This window comes from Cibotium barometz, chromosome 29 (genome assembly GCF_041138505.1).
Source record: "Cibotium barometz isolate CiBa-2024 chromosome 29, ASM4113850v1, whole genome shotgun sequence".
Taxonomy (NCBI): domain Eukaryota; kingdom Viridiplantae; phylum Streptophyta; class Polypodiopsida; order Cyatheales; family Cibotiaceae; genus Cibotium; species Cibotium barometz.
Window position 1 is genome coordinate 41,540,009 of NC_141074.1, and position 27,608 is coordinate 41,567,616.

A 27,608-nucleotide genomic window follows, 5' to 3' on the forward strand; every position below is an offset into this window, starting at 1 on the left:
TGGAGCATTGCGAGTAATACGATCTTCGCAGGCTGCATCGAAGATGAAAACTATAAGCAAGTGCCCTAATTTTGTCATGATTAATTCCATTGATTTTTGGTTTCTCTTTTTCTTCAAGTAGATAGAAAAACTACATGTTAGCTTAATAACACCATTAATCCTAGGTTATTAGGTTAAACTAGGCATACTTGCATCATTAGGTATAGATTAGGACTAGCCTAAGCTATACATAAAAAAAAGCCTCAAGAAATCATCACGAAGGGAAAAAAATCAAGGAAAAACAGGAGAAAACTAGGTGCAACTCACTCTCGGGTTGCATTTCTAAGAAGTGAATGCCCATTCACTTGACATAGAGGACCGTACCCTTCTCAAGCATGCATGTTCACTTCCAATGGAGAATCTCTTCTCAAATCTATTTCATAAATGAGAGTAACGGGCATCAAAAGAGTATAAATGTTGTGTAGTTGACTCTGTCAAGAGAATATTAAGAGGTAATGGTTCCTTCATCTGAGAACAAAAGGTCGTTCCTAATTCCAGAGGAAAAAAATCTCCCTATTCTAGAGTATGATTTTATACCTTCACTTAACACATTTGTGTGCCTATGCTCAGGGAAATTGTATTGAGATATTGAGCTCAACTAGTGCTACGACGGACATTGATGACCTGGGTGGGTGATAGTTTTCGCATCTACACCACTGGCATGGTTGGTGACATTATGGGTGATATGCGGCCAGTGGGATGATAGGCTGTGTGACAACCATTTTGGATTACAAGAGATTGGCATAGTTATAGCACCAGCTCATTTAGTTGGGTTCACATTATGGATCGACCCTTGTATGTTTTAGTAGTTGAGTACTAATCCATATAGTGTGTACTCTTATCTTTATGTTATGTTGGTTGAGTAGAGAAGAAGAAGATAGAAGAAAATTCAGCTATCCGTCTCTCTCTTGTGTCTTGCTCTCTCTTGTGTGTGTGTGTGTTTGCTTGTTAGGGTTTGAAGCTCTCCCTCTCCCCCACATTCTCTTTATGGTATTAGAGCCTGGTTCATGTGAGAGCTAAGGAGGCAAGCAAGAGGCAAGAACATGCAAGGAAGGAAGCGGTACTACATGATCGGTAAGAGCAGCATCATCTCTTTCCCCTTCTTAGTAGCTCTGGGAGCTACACATCTCCGATTGAGGAGCTGTCTTCGCGAGAGAGCGGAGCTACAGGGCAGGTATACCGTCCCATTGGACAACGTTTTCTCAGCCAGATCCGTGTTTCGAGCATGTTACAGGCCCCGTTTCATCACTGCAAGCTGATAGTTTGGTGGAAGTTCTGGTAAAGAACTATTTCTGCTCAAAATCTGGTTATTGCAATGCAATAGTGCATTTTGGAAGTGCCTTGGTTGAGAAGGAAAAAGGCATGCAAATAAAATTCCTGAGATGAGATGGTGGGGGGGAGAATATTTTTCCAATGAGTTCAGCAATTTCTTGAGGAAGCAGGAAATCAAGAGATAATTTACATGCAGGTAAACTCTGTAATAGAATGGTGTTGCAGAAAGGAAAAACAGGCACATGCCACATTATTTTTAGGTAGAAGCAGTAGCAACTGATGTGTAAATTATGAACAAGACACCCACTGCAACTGTTCATGGTATGATGCCTGAACAGAAGTTTATAGGCATAAGACTAGATGTGTATCACTTGAAAGCATTTGGGCATATTGCATATGTGCATGTTCTTAAGATGAAGTGATAATAAAGTTAAATCCAAAGGCAGAGAAATGCATCTTTATTGGTTATGCTATGGAGCAGAAAGGTTATAGATGCTATAACCCTACCACTTGTGAGATGTGAGTAAGCAGAGATGTTGTCTTTGATGAGATGAGTAGCTAGTATGCACCAGTATTGAAGGCAACAGAAGATGCAGATGTAAGAAGTGCTAATGTTGCACCACATGTAGAGCAGCAATCATAGGTGTTGAGTGGACTTGGGGAGTCCTTAAGCAGTGGATCCAAAGGCAGAGAAATGCATCTTTATTGGTTATGCTATGGAGCAGAAAGGTTATAGATGCTATAACCCTACCACTTGTGAGATGTGAGTAAGCAGAGATGTTGTCTTTGATGAGATGAGTAGCTAGTATTGAAGGCAACACAAGATGCAGATGTAAGAAGCGCTAATGTTGCACCACATGTAGAGCAGCAATCATAGGTGTTGAGTGGACCTGGGGAGTCCTTAAGCAGTGGATCCAATGTTAGCCCATGGTGTGCTAAGTTGAGGAATGATGATGTAGGTACAAATGTATCACAGAAAGGGAAGAAAAAGGTAGATCAAGCTTTTGTGCCTGATCTATCAGTATGTCACTCATATGTAGTGGCTCTGAGCAGAGCCTTGATGAGGAGATTGGGATTTTGTGTGTGGTTACTCATGGTGTAAGGAGAACCAAGGCTATTTTGAGGATACCTGGCAGTGATCCAGGTGTAAGCAGGTCTATGAGGATTAGATACCCTATTGATAGGTTGAGATATAATGGATATACAGCCCATCATTATGCTTACATGGTAAAAGCAATATAGGAGGTTGAGCCCACTTGCTTTGAGCAGGAAATTGGAAATAAGAAATGGGAAGATGCCATGGATGAGGAGATGGAAGCATTGGATGCAAGTGCAACATGGGAGTTAGTGCCTTTGCCTAAGGAAAAGAAGGAAATTGGATGTAAGTGGGTGTATAAAGTCAAGCACGATGCTAATGGTTCAATGAGCAGGTACAAGGCAAGATTGGTTGCCAAGGGCTATGTGTAGACTTATGGCATAGACTATGAGGAGACACTCAGTGTGGTTGCAAGAATGGCAACCATGAGAGCTGTCATTGGTATGGCTGTTGGCAGCAAAGGGTTGGTCTTTACATCAAATTTACATCAAATGGATGTAAAGAATGATTTCTTGCATGGTGATTTGCAAGAAGTGTACATGATGCAGCCACCAGGTTATGAGAGTGATTACATGATGTAGCCACCAGGTTATGAGAGTGATTACATGATGTAGCCACCAGGTTATGAGAGTGATGCACATCCAGATTTTGTGTGCAGGTTACGCAAAGCCTTGTATGACTTGAAAGCAGGCATGCAGAGCATGGTCAAACAAGATCGTGGAGTATCTTGTTACCATTGGATTTCAAATATCCAATGCAGATTTCACTATATGTGAAAAAGACAGATAGAGGGATCATGCTATTAGTCATCTATGTGGATGACTTGATCACTGGTGATAGTGATGCAGATATACATGGTGATAGTGATGCAGATATACATGATGTCAGGTTGCTTTTGAAGCAGAAGTTTGAGATGAAGGATTTGGGTGAGCTGCGGTATTTCTTGGACATAGAGGTGGTGAGATCACCTCATGGTATTTTGCTATTGTTACAGAGGCAGTATGGATTTGGACATGTTGACCAAGTATGGTATGACAGGTCGTAAGCCTATTTCAGTGCCATTGGAGCAGAACACAAAGCTTTCCGCAGATACAGGTGAGCTTTTGGAAGACCCCACTACATACATGCGCATAGTTGGGTAGTTTGATCTACATGACTATTACAAGGCCAGACTTGAGCTATACTATTGGACTTGTGAGTCAGTTTATGCAGGCCCCTAGGAAGCCACACTTGGATGCAACTAGACGGATCCTCAGGTACATAAATTCCACAGTTGATTATGGACTTTTCTATGAGGCTGGTACAAAGATACAGTTGCATCATGGGTGCACAGATGCTGATTGGGTTGGTAGTATTGCAGACAAGAGATCTACTAGTGGTTTTATGTTCTCATTTGGGAGTGCTGCTATGAGCTGGAGCAATAAGAAGCAGCCAAGAGTTGCCTTGTCGAGTAGTACTACAAAGGTAGAGTACAGGGGTACTGCTATGGCAGCTTATGAGGTAGCTTGGTTCCAGAAGCTACTTGGTGACATGGGAGAGCCCGTGGATAGGGCACTTGTCATATATTGTGACAACATGAGCAACATATAGTTGGCCACTAACCCAGTATATCATGCTAGAACAAAGCACATTGAGGTGCATTATCACTTTGTGAGGGAGAATGTTCTAGTAGGAGATGTAGATCTGGTATATGTCAGCACAGAGGATCAGGTGGTTGACATCTTTCATGAAGGCATTGGGCACAGAGAATCTCCACATGTTTAGGAGCTTACTTGGAGTGCAATGTGTGAAGTTGAGCTCAAGGGGATGTTGAGATATCGAGCTCAACTAGTGCTACGACAGACATTGATGACCCGCTGGTGGGTGATAGCTTCTGCATCTACACCACTAGCATGGTTGGTGATATTATGGGTGATATGCGGCCAATGGGATGATAGGCTGTGTGACAACCATTTTGGATTACAAGAGATTGGCATAGTTATAGCGCCAGCTCATTTAGTCGGGTTCACATTATGGACCAACCCTTGTATGTTGTAGTAGTTGAGTACTAACCCATATAGTGTGTACTCTTATCTTTATGTTATGTTGGTTGAGTAGAGAAGAAGAAGATAGAAGAAAATTCAGCTATCCATCTCTCTCTTATGTCTTGCTCTCTCTAGGGTTTGCTTGCTAGGGTTTGAGTACTAACCCACATAGTGTGTACTCTTATCTTTATGTTATGTTGGTTGAGTAGAGAAGAAGAAGATAGAAGAAAATTCAGCTATCCATCTCTCTCTTATGTCTTGCTCTCTCTTGTGTGTGTGTTTGCTTGCTAGGGTTTGAAGCTCTCCCTCTCCCCCCCATTCTCTTTAAATTGGTGCAAAACGGCCCTTTATTTGATTATACCAAACCCTCCTACATGCAATTGCTTACTAGATTTGACCTTCGATCAACACCATGGGGATTCAACTAGTACTAATCTTCAAATAGCACCACTAAAAGTGAAGAGCACCCTAGCATGGCATAAACCACCCCTAACTTGAAGGTAGGTGGATTGGTTACCCAGTGTATGGACATACCATTATCTCAAGAGCCATCCTAGGATCCCTTGCACACTCACAGAAGAGTCTTGCCTTGAGGTTATGAAACTTTATCCTGGGAAATATGCAATTAGAAGAGCCTCATACCAGGGGAACGAGCATGGACCACCAACTTGAGAGAACTATCACAGCCCCAATAGATCCGAGATCAGAGGTGGGACAGGACCTAGACAATCTAATTCAAACCAATCCAATAGTCTAGGGAGCTAACTGACTACCATGCCAATAGATTCATTTCAAGAACTTAGACCAATGCTAACCCTAGGTCGAGAACCAACTCACCAAGGTCATGAAACCTCATGCCCCCACCACAGGGAGAGAGTCCACCTAGAGCACCCTAGCCAACACACGACACCCATGTATAGTAAGTATCCACTTTAAGAGAAAAGGTCGACGATGCTGATTTTTGGGAGGACCTCAAGTGCACTGACGCCATGGTGCATCCCATTGTCCACTTGCTCAGCCTCCAAGTTTTTCTTTCCCATCTACTATTGTACCTCCACCTACACCCGCTCCAGTGGCTATAGGGTTGACACCTACTGAAATGTTGAGATTAGCCATGTAAATATAAGAAGGGAGTAACTTTAGGGATGGTGCCACCAACACTCGCGTAGCTGATGCAATGGTGGCCAAGACAAAAAAGTAACAAAATAGCCTATATCTCCAAACTTATCACTAAGTTTGATGGGTCAGGGGATCCCATACCTCATCTGGAGGAGAAGTTTAACTAGATCTATGAAGAATTCGGCCATGTGGAAGATTAGGTTAAGGTGAGTGTCTTTGGGCCTCACCCTCAATGGAAAAGTGCGATAGTGGTTCAAATCACTAAAAACAAAAGACATGGCTTCCTTTGATACCTTGAAAGAGGCCTTCAAAGTAGGATATTATAGATAGGGAACTCGATGGAGTTCGATCGAACAGTTGCATAATGTGAAGCAGAAGGAGGGAGAATTCATCTGATACTCTATAACTGGGTGAGATATCTTCACTCTCGCATAATGATAGAGACAAGTTCTCTGATAGAAGATTGATCAATCAACTCCTAGAGAGACTTGAAGATGTAGCCTTGCAGAATTCCCTATATGCTCTTGGACACACCTCCTTTGAGCAACGCTGTAGAAGCCTCATGGATTTTGAAGATAATTTCAGGGGAACTTGTTCTTGAGAATTACATGAGGGCACTTCTGAAGCTTCCTTTAAAACCACAAGTATAAAATCTGAAGGAAAAAGGACAACAACAGGTAGAGAAGAGTAGCTGCATTGATGTAACGAATGACCCAACAATGGATAATAGGTCAAGGCTATGACTAGGTTAGGTAACCTCATCTTTATCCCAAGAGAGAACTAGTGTGGTGCCCGATTTGCCAAGCAAACCACACTATTTACGGAGTGTCCACATTTGAGACCTATACCAACTCTCTATTACACTTATTATTGTGCGAGAGATGGGGCAATTACGAAACATCAACAAACTGCTTCCACTAAAAAGTTGCTCAAGATAGACCTCTATTGTAGGCCTTGCCACCTAATCCGAGGAACCGTTGGCTTTGCCTACACTAGCATAGCACAATGTACCTTAACTTGGCCATAAAATGGCCAAGCAAGGGATTCTCAGGGCATGCAAAGTACCCTTGCCACCTCCAGACCTTCTACCACAACCTTTGTTATTTCAAGTGACCCCAGTTTACCACTTGACCTTGACAAACATTTTCAAAGAAGGTGAAGAGGGAGAGGTGACTAACAACCCTTAGAGCCACCAAAGCTAAGAAAGCACACCCCCACAAATACTAAGTCATTATGTGATGGAGGGTGAGCACATATACCCCGTATATCTAGTAGTTAAACCATTAGAGGGCAAGACTTGAACATTATATCTAAATTACAACCTATGCAAAGCTATCACTGTGCTAGACCTCATCAAATAGCTCAATGTTCGATCAAGAAAGGGATGACGAGTACTCCTATGGGTGCCCCCCGCCTTGACTCCCTTATGCTGCACAGGTTGTGGGATAGACCACATGTATAAGGATTTCACATTGAGAACTAGTGTACTTGGAAAAGGAAATGAAGCTAAACCAAGAACTAGCATTACCTTGTTGAGAGTGTGGGATGTCTTCATCCACACAATGCCTCTTAACGCAGTCACGCGAATGCAATGCAGGAGGAGAGCTATAGCTCATGCTGCTCTGATATGCTCAAGTATCTACCTTGCAAAAGCAGGGAAACTAGGACAACCAAGGGTCTTGTATTCTAAGGAAGTTCCTGAGCAAGCACGAACAACTAGGTGCACCCAGAAGAAAAAGGCCACAAAGATTGGTAAGGGAGATAGCCGTGGTACTGTAAAAAGTGGATCCAATGAAGGGATAACTATAAATGTGTCATCTTCCTCATCTCATGAAGAAAATATATTGCCATCCACCCCTTAAACAAGGGAGAAAATAGAACCCGACCATTTACCCAGGAAGTTGGTTGAGTATCTAATCCCAATCAGGGAGGAAGGTAGGTTGAAGGCTGCTCAAGAGCTAGTCAAGGAATATAAAGATCAACTAGAGGAGGGAACTTAGGCAGTTCAGGCTGTAGGAAGTTCCTCTAAACCAATTGATGAAACCCAAGAGCAAAACATAGGCCTCAGCCGTACTCTTTGTTGAGGATCTCCCTCAAGAAGTTGAACCAGAACCAATAACAGTAGTTCCGCATCATGTGGATCCTGCTACTTATTTTTTTAAGAATCTCAGGGATAAATGCCCAGGAAAATTGGACACTGATGTTCATATCCGTATACCCTAAACTTTGAGAAGGCTAAGCATGAAGAGGGATCACTAGATTCATGAGCCCACCCCGCTCTCCGAGAGACATTACTTGTCTCTCTTTCTTTCTATCTTCACAAGTCTAGATTCCCATCGGCACCTTACTTTAAGGTAGCCCAAGTCAATGGAAGGATTTGAAGGAATGGATGGAAGGAAGGATTGGATAAGGAATGGAGTAGGAGGAACCGGGAAGTCCTGATGAGTCTGTTGAAGAAGGATCCATAGAAATAGAAGGAATCACAGGTGTACCCTATAGTATGGGTGAATAAGCTAGGGCACTATTTTGAAGGAGATGAAGTTAATGCATCACTACCCCTAGCCTTTGATGAGATTTATTTAAGTCATCACCATCCTATGGTGGTGCATGAGTGAGCATTATTACTAAAGTAATGCTAGGAAAAATGGGGAAAACCACCTATGGATGAAACCGCATTGATTGTGAAACTAGCTGATGGAGCCACTGCAAAGCCCATAGGACTTTTGTAGGATTTGAAGATTAAGATTCTTGGAACTAGTTTTCGATACCTTTGTGGTGATGAACTTTGGCCAGTAGTAGGTTTCCTATGATTGCATCCTAGGATGGCCCTTCATGAGAGAAACCAAGATGATCCATGATTGGGATACGGATCACAAAATTCCAAATGTTAAAAGTGAACCTAAACACTTGGAAGATCCATCCAATGAGTGGAGAACACTGGGCAGAAGATTCAATGACTACTACTTCGACCACAACAGTACACTTGTGCCAAATATGACAATAAAGCATTCATGCCTATGGAATTCTTGGTACCAAGCTTAAGAATCATGGTACAAGAAAGGATCCCTGGTAATATTCTGAGCGATCGACTCTTTAAGCTTGAGAAATTTGACGAAACATGTGTAAGAGATGTGTATGGTATGACTATGGAAAAACTAAGGCGCAAGCAATGGTTCGATGTACCAACTCAAGGACAAAGAGATGAATGAGGGAGACATGGTACTTCTTTATAGCACAAAAGCCACAAAAAGAAGCTTAAATACAGAGGACTAGCACCCTTCATAGCGAGCGAAATAACCCCACAGGGTGCTGTACGCATTGAAACACTTGATGGCAAACGAAATGGCGACGATAGAAAATTGTGACACTACTATGGACCACACACAAAGCGCCTTAAAGGCAATTCACCTCAAAAAGGAAGAAAAACAAAAAAAGAGTGAGATGAAAACGCAGCATAAAAGGAAGCCAAGGAAAGGCAAACGAAACATGGCTCAAGTAGTGGACCTAGAAGAAGAGGGCTAGGAAATCAAACCTGCTTATTTGTGGTTTGGAATGACCTCACCGACAAGATTTACCCAAAATTTAGCACTTGTAGTGTAAGATTCCTCCCTCCAGCTTTTGAGATGTAAAGGTGTAAGAATCTCCCCTTCAGTCTCTGTAATCATCCCCTATTTCAGAATGCAAGAAAACATTGTTTTTCCTTGTTTTTGGTCTAAACAAAAAATATTCTAGAGAGAGATAATACAATTTTGAGATATTTTTGGATATAAAGTTATCCCTTTTATTAAAGATGAATTCCCCTAAAACGGAAGTTTAAAAAGAGTTTTCTAATGTACATTGGAAATTAATTGAAATGTGCATTAGACACCTTAGCCTAAGAGTCTACATTTTCAAAAAATTATGGATTAAGGTCCAAAGAGTGTTCTAAAGGACCAATGGGACCATTGGGGTTAATCCAAGTGTTTGAATGAGAAAAATGCAAGAATAAAAGAATTTATGCATAAACCAATTCTTATGTTAAAAGTGTGATTTTGAACATTTTCAATTCATAGAAAATACGGGGAAGTTATGACAAAATTTTATAAATAGAAAATGAAGGTTTATGCATAATAAATTTTATTCTAAAAGTGTAACTTTGGGCATTCTCATTTCATAGAAAATGCGAAAAAACTAAGGCAAAAATTTTAGCATTAGAAAATGAAGGTTTATGCATAATAAATTTTATTCTAAAAGTGTAATTTTAAGCATTCTCATTTCATAGAAAATGTGAAAAAACTATGGCAAAATTTTTATCATTAAAAAAATAAATTTTATGCATAATTATTTTTTATGCTAAAAGTGAAATTTTAAGCATTCTCATTTCATAGAAAATATGGAGAAGGTATGGTAAAATATTTACCATTAGAAAATGAAATTTATGCATACATAATTTTTATATTAAAAGTGAAATTTTGAGTATTATCATTTCTTAGAAAATGTGGAGAAACTATAGTAAAATTTTATCATTAGAAAATGAAAGATTTGCATAAACTAAATTTTATATTAAAAGTGAAATTTTAGGCATTCTCAATTCATAGAAAATACAAGAAAACTATGGAAGAATTTATATTATTAAAGAATACATTTATGCACAATAGATTTTTTGCTAAAAGTGGAGTTTTAAGCATTATTCATTTGTCAAAAAAATAAAGAAGGTTATGCATAATTTTTCTAGATTCATTCAATTTATGAGAATTATGAAAATGATTCATTTAGATAAAAATGAATTAGCGTTTATGTTGAAAGAGGAAATATGGGTATAATTGATTTTGTAAATCCCATGAGGTCGTATGTATAAATCTTTTATTAAAAAGGAAAAATATTGAGCATATTTTATTTTAAAAAATTTGAGAAAAGAATGTGAAAATATTCATAAGAATGCATCGAAAAAACATGGATAAATTCTTAATCAGAAAGAGGAATCACGAACATAATTGACTAGATTCTCAAAAAGTAGAAACCTGGGTACATTCTGAACGGGAAAAGGATTTCTCAAAAAAAGACCAAAAATACGCTTAGTTGGATGAATGTAAATACTTGTGACTGACTTATTCCTAGATTCCCTGAGAAAGGCATTTGGAATTCTTAAAAGGATCGAGGATCCAAAAGTGAACGGAAATTTAGACTTAATTAAACTGAGTCAAGAAAAACTTACCTTTAACTCAGCCAAGTAATAGCTGAGACTTAGAAAGTTTTGGTGGCAGCATGAAAAGTAGAGTAACTATACTCTTAACCTAGTTGATTGTGGAACAAAAATTCTGATAACTAGATCAAGGAAAGTTGATAATCAAACCTAATTCGCTCAAAGCGAAAAGAGACCATCTTGTTTGTGGATTGAGGTGTAGAATAATGTGGATTGATGTGTAGTAATGTGTGGAATGATGTGGGTGATGTATGGATTGATGTGGAGTGATGTGTGGAAGGATGTGGAATGTAGGGAATGATGTGGAGTGATGAGAAGTGATGTGTGGATTGATGTGAGGATGCTGTGTGGTTGATGTGGATTGATATGGTTAATGTGCATTAAGGTGGATGATGTGGATTGATTTGTGGATGATGTGAAAATGATGTGAATGAATGTGAAAATGATGTGGGATGATGTGAATGAATGTGGGAATGATGTGGGATGATGTGAAGCTGGAGTTGTTTTCTGAGCATGGGCATGGATCTGGTTGATTGGCCTTGCTGGTCTTCAACAGATGAGTTCATGGCTCTTTTACATGGATCTGGTTGATTGATCTAGTTGATCTTCACAATGGAGAGTCCATATAGATTTTATGTGATTATACTCCTAGGTATTATGGGCTAGGAACTATTGAAAAGGCCCCTGAGTGAGCAGGTGGTGAGCGTTCTGGTTGTTGCCAATGATGCCATAGATACGCTGAGGAAGGAATGAATGGAATACTTGATTATATTCCTGGATACTATGGGCTAGGAACTATTGAAAAGACCCCTGAGTGAGCAAGTGGTGAGCGTTCTGGTTGCCAATGATGCCATAGGTACGTCGAGGAAGGAATGATTGGAAATTGGACTTGGAATTGGAATACTGAGGATTAAGATGGAAACACTGTGGTTTTATTGCAATGCTATTTTGGAGATAGTTGAGTCTAAGAGAAAAGGTAATTTCATATTGGGTGCATAAGTGTGGGTGCGTAAGTGATGTGTCTATTTAATTTTTGCATGAGAGCCGGCTAGGGGGCCTGGGAACTCTTTTTCATGGTACCCGACAAAACATAACCAAATTTTTATAATGGATCCTATCAATACAGTGGTTGGACGGTTGGCTAACCCATGGGATTGGATGGGGTTAGGGTGGATCGATGGATTCCTATAGTAAAATTCAATTCTATTCAAGTCATGATAGTTGAAGTAAGTCACAAGATAATCCTTGTTCTATGGAAAAGAATCAACGGCGGCTGTGCCTCTTTTGATAGGGAAAAAAGCATTGGTCTCTATGAACCACGTGCAAGTTCCTCCTCTGATTCAGCCATGTGACCTGCAAGTTCGGTTAGAATACAAAGGATAGTTAAGGCCCTTGACTACATTAGAAGATTTTCCTAGAGGAATTGCCTATGCTTTCTGGGCAAGGGAAGTTTCTTCTGGGATCGAGAACCAAGGGATTAGTCTCTTGTCTAGACATTCGTGGGTGAGGCCCCGAGTGGGAAGCTCTGCCCTACGCGAGAGGTTGCTACTTCCGCTACCAGCACTCCAGAGTTCGATGTGTAGAGGGGGCAGGGATCTCACATGTAGACATAGTTGCTAATCATAACTTAATTTCCTACAACGATATGTGGGACTCTCTTGGTTAACCAAAATTTCTCCACACCCTAGTCACTGGCACTACCATTACTTTAAATTGTGTTAAATATCGAGGAGTTGTTACAGTTCTATTTCACATTGGGAATAACCCCCTAGAAGGAAAGTTATGTCATGCCTGTAGGAACGATGCAAGAAGAAATCCTCCTCAAAAGAGAATGGATGGGCCACAATAGGCGTCACATTGAATGGGAAGCAAGGACAACCACACTCCAACTTGCCTCACAAGAGGGCAAGTTACGGTCCTCATGTGACAGATAAAGAACCGGATCTGCTGTGGATCCCATCGCAACAAGGCATACAATCCTCTTCACCAATCCCAACCCCCATGATCACTGAAAAAGATAAAACTATAAAGCCAAAAAAGAGGCTGATCCTTTACCAACATCCCCTCTCCAACAAAGCCTCATTAGCCCCACCGACAGAGTCCATAGCATGCCAAGCCACACCAATGACGCTTGCTAACACTACTAACTCGGCTAACACTACTAAAACTACTAGCAGGTTCCACCTTGAACCACTTCCACATGGCTTCCAACACCAAAGCTCTCTACGTGACCCACTAATCCTCACACTGGGGTGGGTACCCCAAGAAGCTCCTCATGCACAAGGTTACTATGAGGGTGCTACTACCATGTGGATTCCCAAGAGACTCCAACTTACCCTTCAAGCCTTAGTGACACCTAAAGCTTCGCCACACAGATAGACTACCAAGCCCTCATGATGGTCTTTGCTAGTGCAACCACAAACTCACACGGCTGGAGAGAACATCCAAAGGAGGCCACCACATTATTGGAAAAGCCCACCTCGTCTCAGACCACAACCACACAAAGATGGTTAGCTAAAGACCTCATGATAGCCTAGAAGTTCTATGAAGGCAATAGAACGATATGGATAGCCAAGCTGCTGACACACAGCATCCAGCCCCACATTCCCATTGCATCCAGACACTTCTAATGGCGGCCAAAGCTAAACACACGTTGTCGTGCCATGGCATGTCTATGGTGTGAAACCATGCATATGAGACTATCAAATGCAAATCTAGATGCATGGGATTAAGTGCTATGAAGAGTCATTATATGATGCCATGTACATATGTTCATATTGTAAATGAGGTTCAATAAGACGAGCTGAGGCTGAGTCAGGTCTCGAAGCTTTTGTATATGAGTGTGGTGTGAAATATGGAGCCTTATGCTTATGGTAAGCCTTGCAGTAAGGAACACCCTTCTCAACATGTATGGAAATGTGAGAGCATGTATGATATGAGGATTGGTTTTGAAGAATACCCTTTGGAGATATTGTGGAATGAGCAAAAACAAGAAGAACTTTATTAAGACACTGCACACATTCAAAGTTCTTGTGTATCCTCATAGGCAGAATGATCCCTTCAATAATATCTTCATGCCCATGGATGGTGACCCTAGTGGCAACCATGCTAGTGAGAGCTATTTCAAAATGACTCTTGTGAGTATGGTGGTGGTGGTTCTGCTATTACTCAGACCTCATGGGAAAGTTGGAAACACTCAGTTAAATACATGGTCTACGTGGCTATGTAAATGATGGTATGAGTGGCTCGCCAAAGGGGTATGTTAATGATGTAAATGGCTACCCATGTGCATGATGTGTAGTAGCTTCTCTATGGTATCGATGGGCTGAGTCAATGAACACCTCTTACGGGAGTGCAAGCATGAGGCATGCCTTGGTAGACTTATGACATGTATGTGATGTTTGATGTAGCTTGGGTCCAAATATTTTGCATATAAGAAGTGGATATATCATCTGTATTAAATCTTATAAAGGGGAAGCTTGCGTGGCAGTAATATCCGAGAATAATGCAAATGAAGGATGGTGCAAGTGTATTTTCGAACTGGGAAAATACGAGAATTTAGCTGCAAAAGTGGGGCGCCCGATTTCCTTGCGGGAAAGGGGAGAAAAAACCAGGGAAGCGGCGGGATATAGCAGAGTATGTGCAGAAATGAAAAACCAGAGGGTCATCTACCAGAGGATTTTAAATCATAACAGTATCTACTGTTTACAGCTTGTTGGAGTTAGAATTGAAGAGCAAATTGAGTATTATCTAGTGATATGATTTTCATTTTATACATGTACTCTGCCTTGCGCGGTCTGCAACGAAGCGACCATATGGGAATTAGCAAAAATCAAGAAAAATTCGCCTTGTTTACTTTCAGATAAGTGATGGTTTTTTTAATTTTTATTCACTAACCTACCTACGATTTGGAAAATCGTAAAGCCTATAAACCTTTAAAGGTTTTGTAAATTAAGAAGAACTTGGATTTGAAGAGTCGTGGAATCAAAGCATCAAAAATACGTGGAATCAAAGCATCAAAAATGCAGTAAGGATTCTGGAAATTTGATTTTGTTTTCTACTCAAATGGATTTGGAATGCAAGTCATGGAGTTTCTTAGAATCACGTGAGCATGTTATAGATATGCCATATATCGTCTTTTGTTTGTGAAGTTGTTGGAATTTAAAGGCAGGTTTTCAGGAGATAAGGATACACCTTGAAATGATGGAATTGGTGTCACTTGATGTATGGAATGTTAAGGGTCACATGTATGTGAGAAATATTTGAAGATTATGTTATGCCTACATGTGAATGGTTTGAGGGATTTGGAAAAAGGAGCCAATAAATCTATGCTTGGAAAGGGACAAGCACTTGATACACAATTTATGTGCAATCATCAGGCTGAATTCAAGGATGTATTGAGGTGAATTGGCACATGTATAAGTCATTAAAAATGGATAAGTCCTATGCTCCTGGAGAGTTATGTGTGTGAGTTTCCTTGTGGAGATTGATACCTGCTCTCACAGCTAGAAGTCTCGTACTTTCCCAACAACACCATCCATGTCACGACAGCGCTTTGGTGAACCCGACGTGAAACTGCTGGGGTGAGAGTGTGGTGAAATACACAGGGAAGAAATGGCTGAGAATCCTGAGGGTCAGGGGGTTCATTTTGATCCCGGGGTTATGCAGATGTTTCAGATGTTTACCATGTATATGCAACAGCAGCAAGCTGCTGAGAGGGGACAAATTTTCACGACCAAAGCACTGCAATCAATTGTGAAAAAGGTGGATCAATTTGATGGTAAGGATATCACAAAGTACCTACGCAATTACACAAAGGAAATGGAGCTAAACAAGGTGACTGAGGAGGATATGCTTCGAAGCTTTGAGCTGGTATGTGTTCCTGAAATAAGAGAGCGCATAAGAGGATGGCGGCAGAAATTGGGAGGAGTTTAAGCTTGCTTTATAGGATGAATATTTCATGGAGGATTCCGAGCGAGTGACCAAACGAACTTTCTTGGAATGGGTCACAAAACCTAAAATGGGAATTTCTGCCCCACAGAGTTGCTAAGAGAGTTTGAGAAGCGCTATGCCCAGCTGTCAAGGATAGAGCACACAACTTTGGACAGAGAAAAAACAGAGCTCTTCTTACAAGCAGCTGGGAAAGATCTCCAAGAGAAACTGGAAATCCTCCTTGAGGATAAGGATACAGAGCAGGGACTAAAGAATGATTGGAATGATGTCGAGGATGCAGTTACCATGCTAGCAAAGCGACAGCGAAGGAGGGATAAAATGGTGATGAGCTCGGCAGCTCCTATGACTGCTGTTACCCCAGAGAATCTACCAAAACCAGCTGCTACAATCCCAAAGGTAGAAGGGCCGATGGATGAGCTTATTAAGGGTATGCGAGACCTAAAATTGAAGATGTCCAGGATTGAGGAAAAAGGGCTACCATTAGGGCAGGCTTCTATGCAAAGGCCTCAAAGCAAAGAAGGGTTTACATACAGATGTATATGGTGTGATGACCCAGAACATGCAAAGAAAGATTGTGCTAGCTATAAAGAAGCCCTCAGAAATCAACTTGTGTTTTTCAAAGATGGGAAAATCCACCTTACAGAGACTGGTCTTCCATTAAGCACAAACTTTGGGAAAGGAGGGATGAAAAAGTTGGTTCAGGATATCGCTGCTAGTCATGCCATCTCTATGGTTGAAGCAGCAACCTATGGGTTAAAGGCTGGTCAATCAAAGTAGGGATCTGAGAATGATGAAGATTATGAGAATGAAGATTTTTGGCCATCAACAATGGAATTAATTGCGTCAAAGAAGGTGTCTAAGCAAGCTTTGCATGAGGCAGGTGACTGTATACGAGACTGGCTGGGAGGAGCCTGTGGATTCTTTATCTGTTCATGCCTACATTGCTAAATGCCAGAATAATGAGGCACAGGTAGAGGAGAAGCGTAAAAGGGAAAATGAGGAAGGAGGGCCATCAAAAAGGGTCACTCATGGTAGTGAAAAGAAGGATCCTGGGCCATCACATATGCCTCCACCGCATAGCAGACCTCCACAGGAAGTATCAATGGAAGAAGTGCCAGCAAAAATGAAGCATGAGAAGGAGAAGGGTAAAGGGAAAAGTCCACTCTATAAGCTTCAATCTGATATAGAAGCCGCAAAACAGATCTCAAAAAGGGGCTTGAAGAGAGGATTCTAAACAGCAGGGTGGAATTTACACTAGTAGGGGAAGTCTTGGGGATTGCAAAGAAAGAATTCCATGATGAGATAATTGATATTATACGAAGGAAAAGGCAATCCATAATTCAATCTATTCCATCACAAGGGGAGGCAAGCACTTCCAAGACTCATGGAGTACAGGTATAGCAAAAGGAAGAGAGAGAAGATGTGGTGGAATGTAATCACTCTGCTGATGGGGCACGACAAGTGCGCTTTGTGGAAGAGGATGATGAAAAAGAAGTTCTTACAAAGAGTCATTACTCCAGGAGCCATTGGGCAAGGGCCACCACTGAAACCCTTGTCAAGATAGGTGACTTGGAAGAGCCGTATGTCACTCTAATCGACCATGGGTCTGAAATAAATCTGGAGAGCTCTATGCAACATGTCCAAATGTAAGGGTAACTATAGGGGATGTGAAAGATGATCAGAACTTCTTTGTTTAGGAGATGTCATCGTATCCCCTCATCCTTGGGCAACCCTACATTACAGTTGTGAGGATGGAAACAAAAGTTTTGGATGATGGCTCGGCATATGCAAGAATAAGGAGTAAAGATGGCAAGAAAGCTGTTCAGTTCTTGACAGTTTGCATTAACCATGAAAGGAACCGTGAATCTCTTCGAGCACAGTCACTCCCAAAGATAAATAGAGAATTCATGAACTACAGGGAGATGAGGGATTTTGGCCAGGTGCCATTGTAAAGCGGGATTCCAATGGTACAAGGGAAAATGAGTTCTCGCAGGACTCAATCAATGTAAATAACTTTTCAGCAAATTTTCAGGGATTTTCTAGCTATGGGTCACTGGTCTTTGTTAAAAGCAAGGATTTGAAGCGTGGCATGCGTAGACATGTACAAAATGAACAAAAAAGTCTTGAGCAGTGTGGTCTTTTGGAGAAGAATGAGTTTATTTAAGGGGTGCTTGATGAGGTGTCATTTGTGGATACTATGGATGTGCTTTTTGATATGGAAAGTGCATGCTTACAGGGTGGAAATGAGATGATAGAGGTGTCATCTGTGGAGATGTATGATATAATCCTGGAATTTGAGGGGGTGGAATGTAAAAACATGAATTGCGAGATGGATGCTCATGTTGATACAAAGTACAAGACAGTTGCAAAGAAGGTGAAACCAGTTGCCTTGCCTTTGCCACCAGGAAGCAAGGAGAAGATAGATGAAGCCTCTATGCAACCAAATCTCAGAGATCCGAAGAAAATTGGGCATAAGTTTACACAGGAAACTCTAAAAGAGCTGAAGATTGGTAAAAGGGATTTTCTATTGCCAGTTGAAAAGGAATGCTTTGAGAAAATGCTTGTGAAACATGGGAAAGCCTTTGCTTTTCAGCCGCATGAGATAGGCTGTGTTGATCCAAGTGTAACAGCGCCAATGGTGATCTTCACTGTACCACATGTGCCCTGGAACTTGCGGCCGATTCCAGTACCAAAGGCTCTCTTGCCAAAGCTAATGGAATTACTAAAAGAAAAGATCAGGATGGGAATTTTGGAGCCATCATGCGCTCCATATTCCAACAGATGGTTTACTGTGCCAAAGAAAAATGGAACATTGCGCTTCATTCAAGACATGCAACCTGTAAACAAAGTCACAATCAGGAATGTGGGAGCAGGTCCGATTGTGGATGAGTTTGCAAAAGCATTTGCAGGGAGAGCTATATACTCTATGGGTGATCTGTATTCGGGATATGATCAGTTCCAGCTGGATATACAAAGCAGAGACTTGACCACAATGTTAGTAAGGATGTGTACCTTACCACAGGGAGCCACCAACTCAGTGGCACATATGATGAATGGAATGAATAAAGTCTTGCGAGACTTCATACCACAAACAACTATGCCTTTTCTGGATGATGTGCCAATAAAAGGCTGTGATGAGAAAGACAAAGATGGGGATTTGGATTCAAAAGGGTGCCGCAAGTTTGTGGCAAATCATATAAAGGATTGTGATATGATTCTATCCAGGCTTGAAGAGGTGAATCTTACTTTATCTGGACTGAAATCAGTGTTTGGGGTTGGTGAAGTGCTAATAGTGGGACATCTTTGTAGTACTAGTGGACGCCGACATTGTCCAGCCAAGATAGATGCAATACAAAGAATGAAAGAGATATGCATTAATGTTACAGAGCTGAGGAGATTTCTTGGTGCATGTGTCTTTTATGTTATATGGATCCCGCATTATGCACATGTAGCAGATCCTCTTTATCAACTCTTGAGGAAAAATCAAAAATTTTTGTGGAGTGCAGCACATACTAAAGCTATGCGGAAGCTGAAATATCTGCTTCAATCATCACCTACTCTAAGGAAGGCAGATTATGAGTGTGGCAGGCCTGTGATTGTTATAGTTGATACTAGTCCTACTGGGATAGGATGGGCAGTAGGGCAAGATGATGAGGATGATCACAGGTATGTAATCAGATTTGGAGCAAAAGTATTAAGTATTCGACAACGAAAATATCCGCAGATCAAGAGAGAGTTATGGGGAATAGTCACTGCTCTTAAATGTGAAAAAGAATATCTTATTGGGGCATCTGTACTTGTGGAAACTGATTGCTTGCCACTTCTTGGGATGATAGCAAGCTGTACCACTCCAGATATTGCTATGCTTAGGTGGATTGCCTATATCAAGTCACTAAATCCTGAGTTTGAGCATATTGCAGGAAAAGATAATCCAGTTGCAGATATGCTATCAAGAGCCAGGTATGAAGATGAAAAAGAGATGATTAGTGACATTGATGATGTAGGTACAAAGTTCTACACTACTGCATATGCAAAAGGGGACCATACTTGCCTATCAAATGCACTTGAGTCTTTTACTGAGGAAATGTATGAAGGAGATTGGTTGATTATTGGTCAATACTTGAGTACTCTAACAAGACAGGAAAATTGGTCTGACTCAAAATTTAAGAGGATCCGCAGAAAAGCATATGGTTATTTTCTAAAGGATGGGTACCTCTGGAAGCATCCTAAGCAGAGGAATGCTATGCCACAGAGAGTCATATGTGATAAAGAGACTCAAGGGAAGCTTGTAAAAGAATTCCATGAGAGTCTCTGGGCTGGACATCGAAGTGTGTGGGCCACCTTTACCAAAATAAAGGAAAAATATTGGTGGAAAGGAATGTACAAGGATATTTCCCAATATGTGGAAACATGCATGGTATGTCAAATGTACTCAAATGTGTGACATCGTGATGGCTTGCAACCAACCTACCCACCTGCCATGCACTACAAATGGGTAGTGGATCTAGTTACAATGCCTTTGGGAATTTGGCAGATGCGGTACATAGCACTTGCAAGAGAAGAATTGACAAATCAGGTAGAGGGGCGTGCTCTTAGAACAAAGAGTACGGAAACAGTATGCAAATTTCTCTTAGAAGATGTGATTTGTCGGTATGGTTGTGTTGGGAAAATAACAGCTGATAGGGGTGAGCTAGATGTTGAAGAAGCAAGGGAATTCTTCTCTAGAATTGGCATTAAACTGTCCCTAACATGTGCTTACAATCCTGAGGGCAATGGTAAAAGTGAGCGAGGACATCCTCCAATCATTAAAGCTTTGGCTAAGGCATGCAGAGAAAGAATGCGAGAGTGGCCAAGGCTGCTACCATAAGCTTTGTGGGCTAACCGTACAACTCATAGCTCAGTGAGACAGGATACATGCCTGCAAAATTAATGTATGGTCAAAAGCCAGTAATGCCAGTTGAAGAAGTAGTTCCAACTTGGAATGTATTGCCCTGGGTGGAAGGATTGAGCAGGGAAGACCTCCTTGCATTGCGAATAACGCAGTTGGAGAGGAGGCCTGAAGATGTAGAGCTTGCTAAAGCTCGCTTGAAAGATGCAAGGTTGAAAAATAAAGAAAGATTTGATAGAAGACACAGACTCCGGCCAAAACCTATTGAAGAAGGTGATTGGGTCCTAATGTATGATAGTAGCCTTGACAACCAATTCACTGTTCAAAGAAAATTTGCAAAAAGATGGTTTGGCCCTTACATTGTCAAGCATGTGCATGGAAATGCCACGTATACCTTGTGTGAGCTTGATGGAACAGAGATAAAGAATCTTGTAGCAGGCAAAAAGATCAAGATGTTTAAAAGAAGGCTTGACAGAGATCCTTTTGATTCACAGGGAACTCAGGATGAGAGACTTGATAGTGAAAACATGGATATGGCTGAAGAGGAAGAGGATGATTTCCCTAATAATGTAGAAGATAAGGACGTCATCCAGATATATGTGGATCTTGATGATGATTTGGCACATACCAGAGGATGTGCAGGTTTAGAGGGGGTGGATGTCGTGCCATGGCATGTCTATGGTGTGAAACCATGCATATGAGACTATCAAATGCAAATCTAGATGCATGGGATTAAGTGCTATGACGAGTCATTATATGATGCCATGTACATATGTTCATATTGTAAATGAGGTTCAATAAGACGAGCTGAGGCTGAGTCAGGTCTCGAAGCTTTTGTATATGAGTGTGGTGTGAAATATGGAGCCTTATGCTTATGGTAAGCCTTGCAGTAAGGAACACCCTTCTCAACATGTATGGAAATGTGAGAGCATGTATGATATGAGGATTGGTTTTGAAGAATACCCTTTGGAGATATCGTGGAATGAGCAAAAACAAGAAGAACTTTATTAAGACACTGCACACATTCAAAGTTCTTGTGTATCCTCATAGGCAGAATGATCCCTTCAATAATATCTTCATGCCCATGGATGGTGAACCTAGTGGCAACCATGCTAGTGAGAGCTATTTCAAAATGACTCTTGTGAGTATGGTGGTGGTGGTTCTGCTGTTACTCAGACCTCATGGGAAAGTTGGAAACACTCAGTTAAATACATGGTCTACGTGGCTATGTAAATGATGGTATGAGTGGCTCGCCAAAGGGGTATGTTAATGATGTAAATGGCTACCCATGTGCATGATGTGTAGTAGCTTCTCTATGGTATCGATGGGCTGAGTCAATGAACACCTCTTACGGGAGTGCAAGCATGAGGCATGCCTTGGTAGACTTATGACATGTATGTGATGTTTGATGTAGCTTGGGTCTAAATATTTTACATATAAGAAGTGGATATATCATATGTATTAAAGCTTATAAAGGGGAAGCTTGCGTGGCAGTAATATCCAAGAATAATGCAAATGAAGGATGGCGCAAGTGTATTTTCGAACTGGGAAAATACGGGAATTTAGCTGCAAAAGTGGGGCGCCCGATTTCCTTGCGGGAAAGGGGAGAAAAAACCAGGGAAGCGGCGGGATATAGCAGAGTATGTGCAGAAATGAAAAACCAGAGGGTCATCTACCAGAGGATTTTAAATCATAACAGTATCTACTGTTTACAGCTTGTTGGAGTTAGAATTGAAGAGCAAATTGAGTATTATCTAGTGATATGATTTTCATTTTATACATGTACTCTGCCTTGCGCGATCTGCAGCGAAGCGACCATATGGGAATTAGCAAAAATCAAGATACACAATTTATGTGCAATCATCAGGCTGAATTCAAGGATGTATTGAGGTGAATTGGCACATGTATAAGTCATTAAAAATGGATAAGTCCTATGCTCCTTGGAGAGTTATGTGTGTGAGTTTCCTTGTGGAGATTGATACCTACTCTCACAGCTAGAAGTCTCGTACTTTCCCAGCGACACCATCCACGTCACGACAGCGCTGCCACCATAGCTCTTCTAGATAAGGGCAAAAGAAAAGTGCAGAAGGGTGCCAAGGACAGGACTACTACAATAACTGAGTTCCTCGTTGATATTCCCTCCACCTCGACCACCCACCTGCACCCTCATTACGTGACTCCCAAGCTTCATCCCTACAAAATTTCTCATCCCCCCAACCCCTAATTGTCAAGCATCCCCCTACCATATAGCAACACGACCCGATGAAGAGTTGTAAACCTTGCACACCTAAACCCAATCGGAACCAACTTGTAGCCATTGCAAATTGGGTAAGGAGTAAGTACAAAATCCGAAGAAGAGTTGCAAACCTTGCCACCAAGGACCCAACTTGTAGCCATTGCAAATTGGGTAAGGAGTCAGTACAAAACTCGCAATGGGGTGCTAATCACCTAGTCACCTAGTTAAATGGTACAAAACTTATCACAACATGGTGCCAAAAGAAATCTTTCTAAGGGCTCAAGAATGGTTGTTCACTCCATTAAGCCATGGCAGTTCCTTTATTTCTACTAGTAGCCGTGCCGGAAGCAGCCGTTTTGTCACCTGTATCCACATCTATTCACTCTCTCTCATCACGACTATCATCTGAAACAGCCATAGCCGTTCCTTCACCTTCAATGCAGCCAACCATTCGCTCCATCAATCCACGAATGTTCATCTCCACAGGCGCACCACCCTAGGAAATCTATATAAGGACGACCCACCACACCTCATTTTTTCCACTTTTCTTCTTTCTCTCTAGCCAAGCTCTTACCCTTTTTCTTTTGATTTTTAGCAGCCTCCTGCCCTCCTGTCACCCCTCCCTCACCTATTGCACTGGCCACTCTATTGAGCATTCCGAATCCTCTCTTGAGGTCATTGCCCACACTCTCTAGAAGAAGAGACAACATGCGGGCCATCGATTCAAGGAATATAGAAAACACCCCACCCAACTCTCTCATCTAGGCGAGGCACTTATGAAGTGGGTTGACGGCCATGCCATTTATATCCTCATGAAGAACATGCACAAAGTTGATCACAAGCTTCTCTAATACACTAAGCCATGCTACCATGTTATTGCGGAGCCCGCAGTGGTCGCATACCTAGAGGAAATTGGGATTGGTGGTTTGCCCACAATGGAGCCCTGGGGACCCAACCTCCTAAACTACTTGTACTTCATCGAGACTTCTCTTGCAAGCCAGGAAGTGGGCTAGGTACTAGACTTGGAAGGAGCTCCCCTCACAATGCACCTCAATCTCGATTTGGTCAGACATGCCCTCCAACTCCCCAGAATCGAGTAGTCCTATGTGCGCCATATCCATGTCATGCATCATGTCCACCACACCTTCTAGGGCCCCACTACCAAGGATGGGATGGAATGGCACAACATCACTCGCCAAGAATTGGTAATGCCAGCATGGACCCTCTCCTTCCTCATCACCACACGTTATGTTGGCTAGATCGCTTCAATCGCCCCGCTCTCTGCAACCTCTCCATCCTTGCTAGAGTCCATTAGGGTGTGCTCGTTAATTGGGCCACGTACCTACACAAGGAGCTCCATGCCGTAAGTTCAAACCCACAAGGCAAGTTGGCAACCTCCTCCCTACTCACCAAAGTTTTATATCATGTCGTAGGTTGGGAAGAGTTGCCCAAGCCCGTCCGTTTACATGGAGACACTCCTATCGTTCACCCCATCCCCAAGCCCTAGCCTTCCCCCACCACTCCCCCATCCAAGAACCGACACTTCAACACTCAGGAGCTTTGCAAGACCTTCATGTTCTTAGAGGAGACCCTACTACACTCCTCACCCAACACTCTAAGTGGAAAACCCCTCATCTCACCCTCGCCAACTCGCCCTGATGAAGGCCCCTTTGCATCAGCATACTATGGATACATTTTGTTGGGTGTAGGTTGGATGTTTTCACTCCCAATAGGCCTTTTCTGAAGGTATCCACTCCTCCTAGGGTGCTCTCCCATATTTTAAAGCAGGCATCTCCAACCTATATAGGGAGCTCCTTACTCTATGATGGATTATATGAAACGCCAATATGAGCATGCCACGACCTTACAATCAGCCATGCTCCTAGACCGGACCGATCTTATCCAAAACTAGTAGGACCTCCACCAAGCCGCTTTCCATGCCAGTGTTGCCCAAATGCAAGCCTCACTGATGGGCTAGGAGAAAAGCCTCATTGAAGCTCGAATGTTGTAAACTATCTCTATAGTCACAGCTCTGCACAGCCTAAGAAGAAGCAAAGTCGACCCACGTCGATTGCTCCCTTACCCAGTGGGAAGCACAAGACATGCGCCACATCACTTGAATCACCCAAGATGATCATGACTAGATCTGCACATCCTTCGAGGCCTACAAACATGTCACGGAGAAGACAATGGTGCAAAAGGATGTGCAACTACTACAGGCAACTGAGGAACGTGCTAGCCAAGCGTAGCCAACAACTCCGGGGCAGGCATCCATCGAAATAGAATGTAAGGTCGACACCTTGATGGATGCTGCACTGAGTTGCCCACCCTCTTTTATCTTCCCCAAAACCCCGCCCAGATCCTTGAGCTCAACTTCCAAGCCCTCCAACTAAATCTTCTCCCCAACACAATATCTTTCTCGATGAGCCCATCAATGCCCCTACCCTCTCTTACCTCATCACAAAAGTCCTTCCCCATTCCATTAACTTACTTGTCACCCTCTTCCTCCAAAACCAAATCTCTTTTGACAACTCTACAATCCTCTTCACCCTACCCATCCATCTTGCCAACCTTTCCACTTGGGCCCATCTCTTGGAGTACGGACAAGCCATAGACACCCATGCATCCATTGAGTTCATCATACCCCCTACCCCTAACCTCTGTCTGCACCCATATGATTCCTTCAAGTCAGTTACTACCCTTGCCTACATGGAACGGCAAGGATGGCCCAACATCTACATGGCCTACAAAGCCCTTCTTCGTCATGCCATCAAATCATACTCCCCCAAGGCCTCCTTGTACTGTGCAATAGGATCTATCGTCAGCTGGAAATCATAGCAGCCACCATCGTAATCCAATTTGATGACTCACATACATGTGGCTTTCCCCCAAGACTTCACCATCAAAGAGGCTCTACAGGCCAAAGCCTTCTTCTTCTCCAAAAGACCTACTCAAGCATTGCAGCCCCTATTGGAGATGAGGGAGATGATAGTGACGATGATAACAATGACAACAATGATCCCCCCCACCCATGTGTTAAAATCATAGATCAAGCTCTCCTACTAAAGACATAACATCTACCTAATGATAAACTAATCCTACACTAATCACAACACTAATCTTGTAAGATTCCTCCCCCACCCCCTTTTTGATGTCTAGTATCTTCCCCTGTAATCAATCCCTCTTCAAAAATATAAAGACCTTGTTTCTAACTATTTTAACCTAGAGAGAGAAAATATTCTAGAGAGAGAATATTCAGATTTTGAATATTTTTGGATAGAAAAATATCTCTTATAATTAAGATGAATTTCCCTGAAACAGAAATTCAAAAAGAATTTTCCAATGTGCAATTGGAATTAATTGGAAATGTGTATAAAGGACCTTAGCCTAAGGGTCTAGATTTTCAGAAATTTTTGGATTATGGTCCAATTAAGGTTCCTATGGGCCAATAGCATCAATCCATGTGTAAGGAGGAGATAAATCCAATTTGTAAAAGAAGATACCCAAAAATGAGTAAATGCTCACATAAGATGAAGAGTTGAAAATGTACAAGGTTTATTAGTAAAAAACTATGAGCAATATTAAAAATATGAGATATTTTGGGTATCCAAAAATGAGTAAATGCTCACATAAGATGAAGAGTTGAAAATGTACAAGGTTTATTAGTAAAAACACTATGAGCAATATTAAAAATATGAGATATTTTGGGTATAATGATTTCATTTTGACACATATGTAAGGCAGGGGAGTTCTTTAAAGGAGGTGCATATTTCACATAAGATGAAGAGTTGAAAATGTACAAGGTTTATTAGTAAAAAAACTATAACACATATGTAAGGAAGAGGAGTTCTTTAAAGGAGGTGCATATTTCACATAAGATGAAGAGTTGAAAATGTACAAGGTTTATTAGTAAAAAACTATGAGCAATATTAAAAATATGAGATATTTGGGTATAATGATTCCATTTTGACACATATGTAAGGAAGGGGAGTTCTTTAAAGGAGGTGCATATTTCACATGCTTGAAGGAGTTTTAAACTCATAAAAATTGAGATATTTCATCTCTCCTCATTCAAGTCTAGTTCCAAAAAGTTAGCTTAACTGACCTAAAAATGGTCAAAAATTGACCAAATTGATTTGGAAAATTCTAGAATCAGTTTGTTTGGTTAGGAGCTCAATTTTTCCTATAAATAGAAGCCTACCCCTTGTTGAAAAATAGATAGTGTTTATGCATCGTTACTCTACTCCACCTAAGCCAAGAACTGTGAATTCATTAATAATTCACTAGTTTTTGGAGCTTCCCTCTTTCTTCAATCCCCATTGGTGGCTCCATTAACATACTTAACCAATTGATTGGTTGGGGGCCTCTACCGTGAACAAAGAATCAAGCAAATTGTAAGGTAATTAGTGAATTTTGATCATTTTCTATAATTTCTCAATGTTTCTCTCTTCTCAACCCCTCTCAAGCTTGAGAAGCTTAATTAGAATGGTTTTTGAATGTTATTGAAGTTAATTGATGAATGGTAGTGAAGAGTTACATAATTTGATGAATGCTATTGAAGTTAATTGATTAATGATAGTTAAGAATTACATAAATTTCTATTTATGCTTAATTCAAATGGTTTTTATGAAATTTCTCTCTCTCACTCAAGAAATGGTCATACTCATGACTCATTCTCAATCCAAATGAAGCTTTTCATAAAGCTTTTCCTTAATCCAAGATTAATCTATACTTGAGGTCAAATTAATGGCTTTTTTCTATGCTTTTAGTTTATGTATTTCATGAATATTAATGATTCA